This window comes from Mus musculus, chromosome 18 (assembly GCF_000001635.26).
Source record: "Mus musculus strain C57BL/6J chromosome 18, GRCm38.p6 C57BL/6J".
In the NCBI taxonomy this organism is placed as follows: Eukaryota; Metazoa; Chordata; class Mammalia; order Rodentia; family Muridae; genus Mus; species Mus musculus.
Window position 1 is genome coordinate 57,545,354 of NC_000084.6, and position 12,704 is coordinate 57,558,057.

Here is a 12,704-nt window from a genome sequence, read left to right on the forward strand (position 1 = left end):
GATCTGACTTGAGGAACGCACTTTAATTGATGAAAATTGAAAATTGGTAAAGATTTTCTCAAGAGGGGCTCTCCTCCCAAAACATTAGAACAGTTATCCACCATTGCCCCCCACCAAGGGATGAGTGGTCCTTTGGTGACTGCACTCTCTCAATGAGAGGTTGTGAGAGTTGGGGAGCCCCGAGGCAGACAGTTTAAGGATAACAGAGTTCAAGGGAAGGCTTGGACAGGGTTGTCCTCAGCCTCTGCAGCAGAGCCGAGCACATCGGCATAAGCATAATGTATCTCAATACTTTAGTTAAATTGAAACTAGCTGCTGGCGATAACAGCTCCGGAACCTCTCGATGATAGCTGAGATGTTTATGTTAGGTCAGCTCTCAGAGAAAATTGGTTACTTTAAAGTATGCTTGCTGATTCTGATTAATGTGCTGCGTTATCTGTACTCTTGGAGAGCTAAGGAAATGAAGGGGCTGCTTAGTGGCTGCCTTCACGGAGCTGACTTTCTTCTCAGAGCTGTGCAGGAGGGAACACACGATGATGACAAGATAAGTTCGTTTCTGAAAATTCCATAGCTCACTAAAGAAAAACATTACCATCTTCTACCAAATCAATCCATTTAAGGAGCAGTGAGGAATGTTAACAAAAAAAAAGCAATAGAAAAATTATTTGTGGCATTTATTGCAATATAGTGTCCTGAACTATTACATTTTTATATATGGGATAGGGGAGATGGCTTCAGAGTTAACAACTGCTGCTTTTGCAGAGGACCTGGTTAGGTTCCCAGCACCCACATCACATGGCTCCCTATGCCTCCAGCTCCAGGGAATCCCCAGAGAGATGATACCAAGCTTGTACTTTCTTTGCAAGGCTCCCACCCTCATGGTACTGAAGTCCACTTTCTAAATGTCCATACTCACATTTTCAAGTTTCTGCATACTATGGGAAATTCAATTAGTTAAATTTTATCCCCCAAGATTTTGTTCTTGGCCTTATAGACTAAATATGCTTGATAAATACCTGAATTATATTCACCTGTGTTATGTTATTGAATACCTAGATCCAATGTGCTCATCATTTAGGGAATAAATAAAATTTAATTGGTTGATTCATAACTTCATGCAAATGGAAATTAAGCTGTTTTTAAATTACACAATGGAGTACTACTCAGCTATTAAAAAGAATGAATTTATGAAATTCTTAGGCAAATGGATGGACCTGGAGGGCATCATCCTGAGCGAAGTAACCCAATCACAAAAGAACTCACATGATATGTACTCACTGATAAGTGGATATTAGCCCAGAAACTTAGAATACCCAAGATACAAGATACAATTTGCAAAACACATGAAACTCAAGAAGAACGAAGACCAGTGTGGACATTTTGCCCACTCTTAGAATTGGGAACAAAACACCCATGGAAGGAGTTACAGGACAAAGTTTGGAACTGAGACGAAAGGATCGACCATCTAGAGACTGCCATACCCGGGGATCCATCCCATAATCAGCCTCCAAAGATGACACCATTGCATACACCAGCAAGATTTTGCTGAAAGGACCCTGATATAGTTGTCTCTTGTGAGGCTATGCTAAGGCCTGGCAAACACAGAAGTAGATGCTCACAGTCAGCTATTGGATGGAACACAGGGTCCCCAATGGAGGAGCTAGAGAAAGTACCCAAGGAGCTAAAGGGGTCTGCAACCCTATAGGTGGAACAACAATATGAACTAACCAGTACCCCGGAGCTCTTGTCTCTAGCTGCATATGTATCAGAAGATGGCCTAGTCGGCCATCATTGGGAAGAGAGGCCCCTTGGTCTTGCAAACTTTATATGCCTCAGTACGGGGGAACGCCAGGGCCAAGAAGTGGGAGGGGTAGGAGGGGAGGGGAGGGGAAGGGTCTGGAGGACTTTTGGGATAGCATTTGAAATGTAAATGAAGAAAATACCTAATTAAAAAAATAAATTAAAGGATCTGATGGAATTTGGTGGGATTAAGTTCTGTTTGTTATTTATTGCTCTGCTGGGTTAACTTGCCTTAATTGCTATATATCTGAAACACCCTTCTGACTTGGCCCATGGGTCAGTCAACAGGGTCTGCAAAAGAGAGAGTGGGGATGTAGGGGCAAGAGACACAAAGAAGAATGGAGACAACACAGTCTATCTGCTTAAGTCTCATGTCTCAAGTCTCGAGTAAAAGGCACCTGTGGGTACTTGCTGGGGAGTGCAGCTGGAGACACTTAACCACAGCTCCGGGATGTATAGGAGAAAAACAAGATATCAGAGTGTGTTCAGCTGTGGTGGGCTGAGATTTGCCTGTTGGTGGATTACTAGACCTATAGTGTCAGTCCAGGCAATAATGGTGTCCCAGAAAGTTGTTAGGGAAATAATGATGGAAACTGTTGCTGTTTTGTGGTTTGTTTGGTTTTTTTTGTATTAAATAATAAATTTAGGCATGTTCTAAAAAACAAACAAAAAACAAAAAACAAAAACAAACAACAACAACAACAAAACCATCATGCTAGGAAAACAAGTCTCTCGTCAGGGTGGAAAAGTTCCACCTATAAGAAAATAGCCCGAGATGGCTTCAGAGATGACAGCAGCTTTCTGCTAAAAGTCGGCTTCCTGCAGGGGGCAGACCTATTTACCATCTTCTTGCAGTAGGTCTCTGGGGACCATGACCTGAATCCCACAGGGTCTTCTCTTCTGTGGAGAGTAAGTCTGGCTTCAACATGAGTTCTGAGTTTTCTCCAGTGTTCATGTCAAAAATCTGGAGAAAGTTGCTAACAGTGATTTTCTTTGTTAAAGTGCAACATGTCCTTCTGAGATGTCAAGGGTCCCAGTGGCAGAACTGGTTTGTGATTCAAAGCAAAGGAAGAAAGTAAACTGTGCAGTGCGTGTGGGTGACTTTCAGATCGCTCAGGCTCTTACCGGGGAACTGCGAAGCCATCACCCTTTCTCTCCGTGCGCCAGATCAGCCTTTCTTCTTTTTCTTCCAGTTGTTCTTCACTCATTCCCAGACCAATTTCTGTTTTAAAAGGAAAAAATTAGATACTTTTATAAAATAAAATTTAAGCTTAGAACATCTCTTTGTGTCATTTGAAATTTTTGGCTTACACACATTATCAAAGATGGGAGAATTCTATTATCCACTCTCCTGGCAAAACAGAAAAGTCTATGTTCTTGTCCCCAGACAGCATGGAATGTCATTTGTTATGTGTGAGAGTGCCCTTCTTTGTTTATTTTGTTTTGGTTTTAGAGCCATGTTGCTCGCTTATTGATTCATGAGTTAAGGATATCCATCGAAAACTGTGATCTGCACACTCAGTGTCTATTTCACTTATATGACTGATTCTACTTTCACTGTTAGTTTCTAAGCACAACACCACCCAGTCGAAACAAACTATAAGCTGCTCATGAAATTTAAACTCTTCTATTTTAAATTTCCTAATAAACCTAAAATTCCAACCTAAAGCTCTAAAAGCTTAATTTTAATACATGATCCATCTTAATTTAACTTAATATAGCCAAACTCTTTTCATTTTCAACACATAGTATAAAAATATTAGTGAGATAAATTATATTCTTATATAATGGACTAAGTTAACAGAACCTGCTGTGTGTTTTCTATTTACAACACATCCTGGTTCTCACTGAACAGTTTCATGAACTGAAGAGTTGCCTGTGGTTGGTCGCATCTGTTGGGAAGCGCTGACTGGTGTCAGGTGACCTCTACCTTCTACATTCATCCTCTGGGTTGTTGAAAAAGTTGGAACTGTTTCCTCTGGGTCAGTTCTCTTCTGTGCAGAGCTAAGGAAACCAGGACTTTTCACTGTGCAGTGAAAGCCGAAACGGACCAGGAGAATGACGTCACCGCTTTAATCCCTTCCTGGAGGAGATGCAACACACTGTAGTAGCAGAGAGGAACTGACAGATAGCTTTAAGCTCATTTCTATGAATTGCCTGTCTAGACTTCTCTGCCATCTGTGTTTCAGTTTCCCCTTGGTATATTTTTAAAGTCATCTCTTTTATTTGAGGACCATCTGGCTACAGATCAACCAGTTACTTTCCCCAAAAGTTGTACCTGGTAATCTTCCAAAATTGCTTTTAAATAACATTCTTAAATTGTAGCAATAAACAATGCAGAAGATATACTTACACGATGCTGCAGTTCATCAAAAGCACACCAGCAATTTCAACTCTTATTCCTTGTGTTATAAAAACCAATGTTTGGCTACATTTAAAGGTGTTTTCCGTGTGATTGTTTACACAACTCTAGTAATGCAATGTAATGGCTGTAAGATCAGACTGATACTTTTAAAAAACTCTTAGCTTTATTTATTTTATTTTATATGTATGAATGTTTCTCTATTTGAATGTATGTATGTGTATGTATGTATGTATGCATGCATGTATGCCTGGTGCCTGCACAGCTCAGAAGAGGATGTCAGATCTCCTGAAGTGGAGTTACACATGGCTGTGGACCACCGTGGGAGTTCGGGGAACTGAAGAACACCAGTGCTCTGCAAGAACCACAAGTCCTTCAGACCAAAGCTATTTTTTTTTTTTTACTAAAAACATAGAAATACTTAGTCCTTGTCTTTACCTGTAGACCACGTTCATTCGGGCTTACATTTCTGTATTTGCTGTGTCACTAATTTTAAAAGTCACATCCAAAGGATACGGCAAAACCCAGGCAATGTAGCATGATTGTTTATTCCTCAAACTTGTGAGATGCCCTTCATTTGTCGATAGAACACAGACGATCTGCTCTACAGTTGGTGTCATAGTTTAAATGCAGGCAGGCAAGGTGCTGTATACATGAAAAATAACTGAGCTCCAAGTGTTTAGTACTGAAAAAAGGAACCGGTTCTTAACGATTTATTTTATATAACAATCTTGGCAATTCGCTGCCACCAGCAGTTTGAGTGCACTTCCAGCAGCAATTGGGATCCGAGGAATGGCGGAGCTCTTTAGTGTAGTGATAAAATACACACATTCTTGTGCTAGCATGTGCAGAGAGACCTAAATTGACCTTGGTTTTGTTCTCAGCAAAAGGACATGGCCTGCTCAGTGTGGTTTTTACAGTTCCTGTTTGATGGGTGCTGTCTTTTTATAATAAATCCATGACCCCAGAAGATAACAGCCTGACAGACATGGCATTAAGACCCTCGGAGCCACCCTTGGCTTTCTCCTCTCTGTCCATTACATTCTCCTAACAGTCTACTTTGATTTCACTGTGGCTTTCATTTCTAACCAGTTCCTGAGCCACCACTGCCACCATAAGCACTAACCACTGGCCACCTTCCCACCACAGCCCTACTCAGGTCTGTCCTATCTGCATCTGGCTACCCCTGTGGGTTCCAGAGCACAGAACACCAGAAGGAAATTCCTCTGGAATATTTTTTTAATAATTAACAATGATATAAAATAATTCTTAGGATGACCAAAGAGCAAAATGCCTCCAAACACAGAAAAAGTAAGTTCACTAAGATTCCTAATTATCTTAAATCAAAACAAAACAAAACAAGACAAAACAAAACCCCAAAGGTCCTGTTATAAAAAACTGCAAGACAGAATTAACTTCGTTTTTTTTTTTAAACAAATACATGGAAGCTCTGTTCTTTGTAATACTGCTGAGTCATAAAACCTCAGTTTTTACAAATGTAACTGTTCAAAAAAAGAAACAAAGTTCTAATTGGGACCATTGAACTCTTTGACACAGAAAAGCTGACATCATGTTAATTAAAGAGCAACAGAGGGAGTGAGGAGGATGCCAAAGTTTCTCTTTAAAATAACATTTCTTCCTCTCCTTGTGCATGCATTTCCATCTCACCCGATAGCTTTTCCCAAGTTGTCTCTGCAAAGTTTCCTGAAAAACCTTGCTCCTTTGGCCCTGCGCCACTGTTCACTGACTCTTCCCTTCCTGACCTTAGAAGGCCCGCAGAGCGTGTCAAGAAAAAAAAAAAAAAAGAGGCAAAACAAAAAACTGGGTGAGACTCTAACTGGCTGGCAGGAGAAGAAGAGACAGGCTACGTCTTCCTATCTGCAGTTCTAAGTATTTGCTCTTAAATTGTTCTTTGTCTTTGCTGTCTGGGGAGAGTCAGATCCGGTAGGCCCCGGGTGTCAAGGTCGCCACTTTCTGAGAATCTGTGGCCATTACAATCTTCTCCCAGCCTCTCCCAGAGCTGTGCGCTCCCAGAAGCTACACTAGAGAAAGACAATCGTCAGAGCTTTTTCTGTTAACGGTTACCATCTTCTTTACTGTAGCTGTGGGTCATCATGCAAGCCCTTGCCTGGAGTTTTCAGGGATGGGGAAACGAGATGTCAAATAATCAATTACTCACTTAAGGTTACACAAATAAGTGACCCCCGTTTCAAATCCCTGACGTTAGTCACCTTATCTTTGGAATCAATCAATAGGCCCCTTCTCATTATAATGGAGAGAAAAACGGGTTATTGAAGGTTACAGGTGTTCCACGGGTTCGTCAGGAGAGTCGGGTCTGGTGGCAAGCTTGTGGCTGCTGCCATTAGGCTGGGACCCAAGCATTGCTTGTCACTTTACCTGAGTGTGAAATACACCTGCAATTCTGATGTCACTGCAGCTTCTGGAAGCAGCCCCACCCCCACCCCCACCCCCACCCCCACCCCCACCCCCACCCCCACCCCCACCCCCACCCCCACCCCCACCCCCACCCTCACTGCCTACCCAGCCAACTTCTAGTCTACCTGGGGTCTTTTCACATCACAGCCACCTACCCTGGAGTCTCAAGGTGATGTGTCTGACTGGTAGAGTCCAAGTCGCCTGCCTGCGCCTTGGCAGCCAAGGAAAGTTAAGAGTTCTTAACTTCTACACTAGAGACCTAGAATTAGTAAGACAAGAAACTGCAAACGCAGAGACCAAAGGCCGCAGAGCAGCCGGGCAGATGGCCACGTGGAGCTAAAGTTGAATGGACGCTATAGCTCCTTTCACAGGTGAAGGATCTGAGCCTCACTGAGTAGCTGCTGTTGTGCGTGCTATACCTCCTGTTAGGACACTGCCTGCCTCTTAGAAGTAGTTGACTGGGAGACCTTAAAAGAAATGGAAATTTACAGGGGAAAAAAAAAAAAAGAAGCTGAGCGCATGCGCCTGCCCTCTGCCTGCCTTATCCGTCTGGAATGTACTATGGAAATTATTGCCCTGCTTTTATCTGATACAAAAGGGTGCATAACCCATCTCTCCTTCTGATCTTCGTTAAAAATAGTCTGTGCAGATGCCAGACTTGCAGGGGAAACTTTCTCATTAGACAGCAAGTTCAGCTAAGGATTTCCCTGCTAGGTTTGGGGAACAACCTTGTTGGAGTATCGAAGGTCTTATCCCTGCAGCTCACTGTTTTGAACATTTTTTTAATGTGTATGCATTCATAATCTAAGCATCCGGGGCAGAAACACATTAGTCACCGCTCTGAACAGTCAGTATGCAGAATGTAGCGATGCTTTACATAGCAACAGTAACTGGGAAACCACAGTCATCTCGGGCAACACAGTTGTATCACCTCAAGTATACAACTGTCCTTCCTGTCTGCATGTCTGTTTCCTCAAATCGGGATATTTAGTAGTGGAATGATTGCTGATTGATATGCCCAAGTACTCTATCTGAACTTCTGTGTGGCGTATGAAAAAGATGCTGTCCCCAAATATTTAATTGTTTAAATCAAATGATATGTTTTTCTTAATTTTAATTAGAAAAATAAAAATTCCCCTTTTTCCCAGAAAGCAGGCTCCTTGGGCTTTTTATAAAAATTATCTCTTCTTCTATAGTTTTTATTGTGTTTTATCTTCTTTTTTTCTACTTGACTCTCACAACAGTCATTTAAAGTAAGTATAGGAGAGTTGAATTTATTGTAATACAGATTTCTTCTCATGATGTATGTTTTACAGGCTGGTCATATAGGACTGTTTTCATTTTCCTCTTGAACTATGTTAAAATACATACAGATTTTACCACTGAGATTATTTTTGAATCCACTAGTTCTTCGTTGTTAATCATACCTCACACTGTTGCAAGTTTCCTGAAATTCTTCAGCATACAACGTTGAAATTCCATACCCATTTAACAAGTCCCCGTTTCTCTCTGTGTCCTTTATATTCTAAGGAAATAAAATTACCTTTCACTCACAGGGTTGCCCTGCTTTGTTCTAGTTCCCTGCTTTTCATTGAGGAGTAAACATATTCTCACTAGAAATATCTTCAGTCTGTAGGCAACAAGGTGGGTTGTCATGGGTGATTGGTAAGCTTTTAGTTTTAAAGACCAAGTTTGGTTTGGAAAGTGTGCTGTTTACTGAACAGAAAGAGAAAATTATTTTCTTCTTTTGATTTTTGAGCCATTTCCTGTCGAAGAAAAGATTATTTGTTTACTTACTTTCGTAATTTATAACAGAGGCAGGAAGAGCATAGTGAGAATGTCTGTCCAGAATTTGTATTTTATTTTATAATAAAAATAAAAGTACCCAGAATATCACATCTCTTCTAAACACAGCCTTCCTAATTAATTCTGAAGTTGCAGATGGAACTCATCATAAAGTTATATGCAAAAGTATATCTATATATCTATACCTATATCTATTGATTCAAGTGTGTGGACTTAGGATTAAAAAATTCGTCAAATACTTTAAAAAGGTCATGAGGTTTATAAATCAAAATGGCAGAGCACATTTTGTGTTAGAGCACAGAGGAGACCTTGAAGCAGACCTAATATAACGTAAGGTGAATCCAGGTGGCCTGGCAGCCACATCCTTTTTGTGGGAATGTAAGGTATGGGAGGTGTGTACTTTTCATGGTCCATTGCCCCCTACACACACACTGTTGTACAAGGTGTTACTTGAGATCTAACTAGAATATCTGAGGGCGGGTTAAAGTGGCCACTTACTGGTTTAATTTTTTTATAGTATTTTATTTTCTTGTTAATTTTTTCATACTATAATATATATTACCCCCTTCCCTTTCTTCCCTCCAAGCTTCCCAGATAACTCTCCCTGATCACCTTCAAATGCACGTCTCTCATTAGTTCTTATAGCATGCATATATGTATCTGTATAGACACGTCTATTCCCAAATGTAACCTGCTCAGCCCATGTGATGCTACTTGTATGCATCTTTTCAGGGTGGGCTGTTTGGCATGTGATAACCAATTCATGCGTTCTTCCTTGGAGAAGCCAACTCTTCATCAAAGAGGGAATACAAATACTACAAAGTACAGAATGGTATATTATAAGTCAATATAAACGTGTTAACATAGCTACCAGCTTTTTTCTTGTTTGTATTTACAACTAAAGCCTGGAATGTTTCTATTTGACAGAACACCTAAGGTGGTGACTCTGGTGCCAATGTCAGCCGTGCCTGACTTGCTTTTAATTTCTTAGTGTTTAACTCCTGACAAATCTCAGCATTTTGAAAAATGAATTTTTTTTTACTTTTTCACTGTACAACCCACTTACTGACCCCTCCCAGTCACCCCTCCCACAATTCTTTTTTCTATCCCCCCTGTCCTCCTTCTCTAAGTGGGTGGGGACCTCCTTGGGTATACCTTTACTCTGGCATATCAAATCTCTGACATGCGCTTCATTTCCCACTGAGGACAGACAAGGCAGCCCAGCTAGAAGAACATACCCACAGACAGGCAACAGCTTTTGGGACAGCTCCTACTCAGCTTGTTCAGGACCCACATGAAGACCAAGCTGCACATCTGTTACTTATGTGCTACTAGGTCCAGCCCATGTATGTTCTTTAGTTGGTAGCTCAGTCTTTGAGAGCCACAAGTGACCAGGTTAGTTGACTCTGTTGGTCTTCCTGTGAAGTTCCTATCCTCTTAGGGGCTGCAATTCTCCCCAAATTTGTTTAATAAGAATCAGCATGTTAAGAATTTGGCCACTATTTACAAGTCACAGATGAAACTATGAAATGGCATCAACTCCCATGACAATATTGTTTTCTTAAATTAAAATGAGAGCCCACGGATCCCTTGTTCTGTCACCCTCTGTTGGCGATACTGTAGACTTTTGGAAACAGTCAAACTTGTCACAGGAGGAAAGGTGAATGTTTAGAAATGAGTTTTGTCCCAATCACAAAAGAACACACATATGCATTCACTGATAAGTGGATATTAGCCCAGAAGCTCAGAATACACAAGATACAATTTGCAAAACACATGAAATTCAAGAAGAAGGAAGAGCATAGTGTGGATACTTCTATCCATCTTATAAGGGGGAACAAAATACCCATAGAATGAGTTACAGAGACAAAGTGTGGAGTAAAGACTGAAGGAATAACCATCCAGAGACTAACTCACCTGGGGATACATCCCATTTACAATCACCAAACCCAGACACTGTTGTGAATGCCAACAAGTGCCTGCTGACAGGAGCCTGATATAGCTGTCTCCTGAGAAGCTCTGCCAGTGCCTGACAAATACAGAAGTGGATGCTCACATCCATCTCTTGGACTGAGCAGCGGATCCCCAATGAAGGAGCTGGAGAAAGGACCCAAGGAGCTGAAGGTGTTTACAGCCCCATTGGAGGAACAACAGTATGAACTAACCAGTAACTCCTGGGCTCCCAGGGTCTAAACCACCAACCAAAGAGCACACATGGTGGGACTCATGGCTCCAGCTTCATATGCAGAAGGGGATGGCCTAGTCAGACATTAATGGGAAGAGAAGCCCTTGGTCCTGTGAAGGCTCTATGACCCAGTGTGGAGGAATGTCAGGACTAGGAAGCAGGAGTGGGTGGTTTGGTGAGAGGGGAAGGGGGTAGGAGATGGGGGAGGGTGTTTTTCAGAGGGGGAACCAAGAAAGGGGATAACATTTGAAATGTAAATAAAGAAAATATCCAATAATAATAATAAAAAGAAATGAGTTTTGTTTGCTTTATGAGATGCCAAGTATCCTGCGTGCACTATCAGACAGATGGCTTGATAGATGCTACAGATCCACTTTGAACTGGTCCAGGAGCCCAAGCTACTGTAGTCTTAGATAAGCTACCTAATAAAGCATGTGTTTCATAATTAACACCCATCAGGTAAGTGGGGGAGAGTGCCTCATGTGCACTTCATAAAGCAGTAAGAATGGTTACCTCAAAATCAGTACGGTGAGCTCTCACAGGATTGCCAACCTTTTATCCCACCCTCTCCAAGACAGCATGCCAACCTGCACCAGTTCCCAGATACTGTACCTCAGCTCTGTCAAAGGTGACAGATGCTATCCACGGAAAGGGGTGGGGGAGAAAGGACAGAGAAAGATGATGACCTCAGACGAGGTTGGGCCTAGTGGGTTTTGCTCCCGTCCTTTCCTTGTTGACAGCTGACATTGACAGTGGCTCTTAGCACAAGCCTGGCCCTCAGGCTGGCCTCAGAGGATCAGGGATGGAATTAATTCCTGTTGAGCTGAGGTTTCTCCATGTATCTAGCTCTTTCCACCTCTATCTCTTCCCCGGTTCCTCCCTCCCTTCCTCTTTTCCAGGAAAGCAGTTCTCTCCACACCTGTCATTCAGGCTCTCTGGCCCTTTGTCTTCTTACTAAGGGAGGAGATGGCCTGGAAAGCAGAGAAAAGGTCAGGCTGTCTGTGTCACTGCCTCATACAGTGGCAGAGACTATGTTGTGTCTCTTACCTCCAGCTTTCTGCATATATCCATCTGTCATGTTCCTTACCACCACCACCACCACCACCACCACCACCACCACCACCACCACCCACCATCCTCCTTTAGGTCAGGAGAAGGCTAAGGCTGCCTGCCACTTGCCTGACTACTCTCTGTTGATGACTTTAACAATGCCCACACTTTTAAACAGTCCCTTCACTTCATTTTCCTCAATCACTGCGGGGAACTAACATTCTTAATTGAAAAAATGGGAATTTAGTCACAGACAAGTTAAATCATACAGTCAGTTCAGAGGGAGAACATGACCTCCCAGCTGAGGAGCTGGCTGCTCTGCCTGCCAGCCTTGGTCTTGCTGTTTCCCCACCCCCACCCGCACCCACACTGGGCACCTCCTGCTCAGTCAGAGATAGATGCTTCCTGCTGCCTCCAACTGTGGTTGGCTCATCAGGGTTTGAACTTCAATATCTTATTGGGCGGTGATAAGGCAACTCCAACATAGACAATCATGGTTTGCCCAGAGATGACAGTTCCACTGTGAGTGAATTCTGACCATGAAAAACAAGAGTGAACAAATGATGGAAAAGTGACTGTAATGCAGGACTCTGGAATGGGGACAAATTAGGGAGGCCGTGTCGGAAGGGACTGACCTGAATCTGAAGGGAAATCTAAGCAGACAGAAGACAGGTGAAGACGCAGAAGCCCATGGGTGTCTACCAAGAAGGGAGGAAAAGAACAGACAGCATCAATGAAGAGGTGAGATACCAAAACAGGAAGCTTCACCACTACAAACTCTTCTGAAAGAATCTCCCACGTGTTGAGAAGTGACTGTACTTCTGAGCAGAGGCCTGGCTGGGCACCTGGCATGTTAGAAGTCGCAAATTTTAGAGACACTGTCTCTAAAAATGAACTGTGTCAAAATCCTCTCCTATAAAGGTAGAATCTATGACCTTTTTCTTTTTAGCAACCTTTTAAATAAACAGACATGCATGTATCAGCTGTACTAGCAAGCTTAATTCTATATCTGATTGAACTTTCTGCTTGCTGTTGCGAAAGTGTACCTGTGAGAATTCTCCTTTA

The 12,704-nt window shown here is 42.2% G+C and overlaps 1 protein-coding gene and 1 long non-coding RNA gene across 9 annotated transcripts in view; one reads left to right on the top strand and one right to left on the bottom strand.

Moving 5' to 3' along the window:
* The window catches only part of Ccdc192 (coiled-coil domain containing 192), a 197,326-nt gene that overhangs the window by 11,612 nt on the left and 173,010 nt on the right, over positions 1 to 12,704 (top strand). The gene's annotated exons all lie outside the window — the stretch shown is intronic.
* Positions 8 to 7,044, bottom strand: 4930511M06Rik (RIKEN cDNA 4930511M06 gene). 3 transcript variants are annotated; one of them, NR_027945.1, is made up of 4 exons: positions 6,394 to 6,514; positions 3,731 to 3,883; positions 2,926 to 3,022; positions 8 to 512 (listed from the first exon to the last, which is right to left on the bottom strand). It is a non-coding gene; the product is annotated as an RIKEN cDNA 4930511M06 gene (long non-coding RNA). The 3 variants fall into 3 exon arrangements; NR_015494.1 differs by lacking the exons at positions 8 to 512; positions 6,394 to 6,514 and adding an exon at positions 6,754 to 7,044 and having other exon boundaries at positions 661 to 3,022; NR_027944.1 differs by lacking the exons at positions 8 to 512; positions 3,731 to 3,883; positions 6,394 to 6,514 and adding an exon at positions 6,754 to 7,042 and having other exon boundaries at positions 661 to 3,022.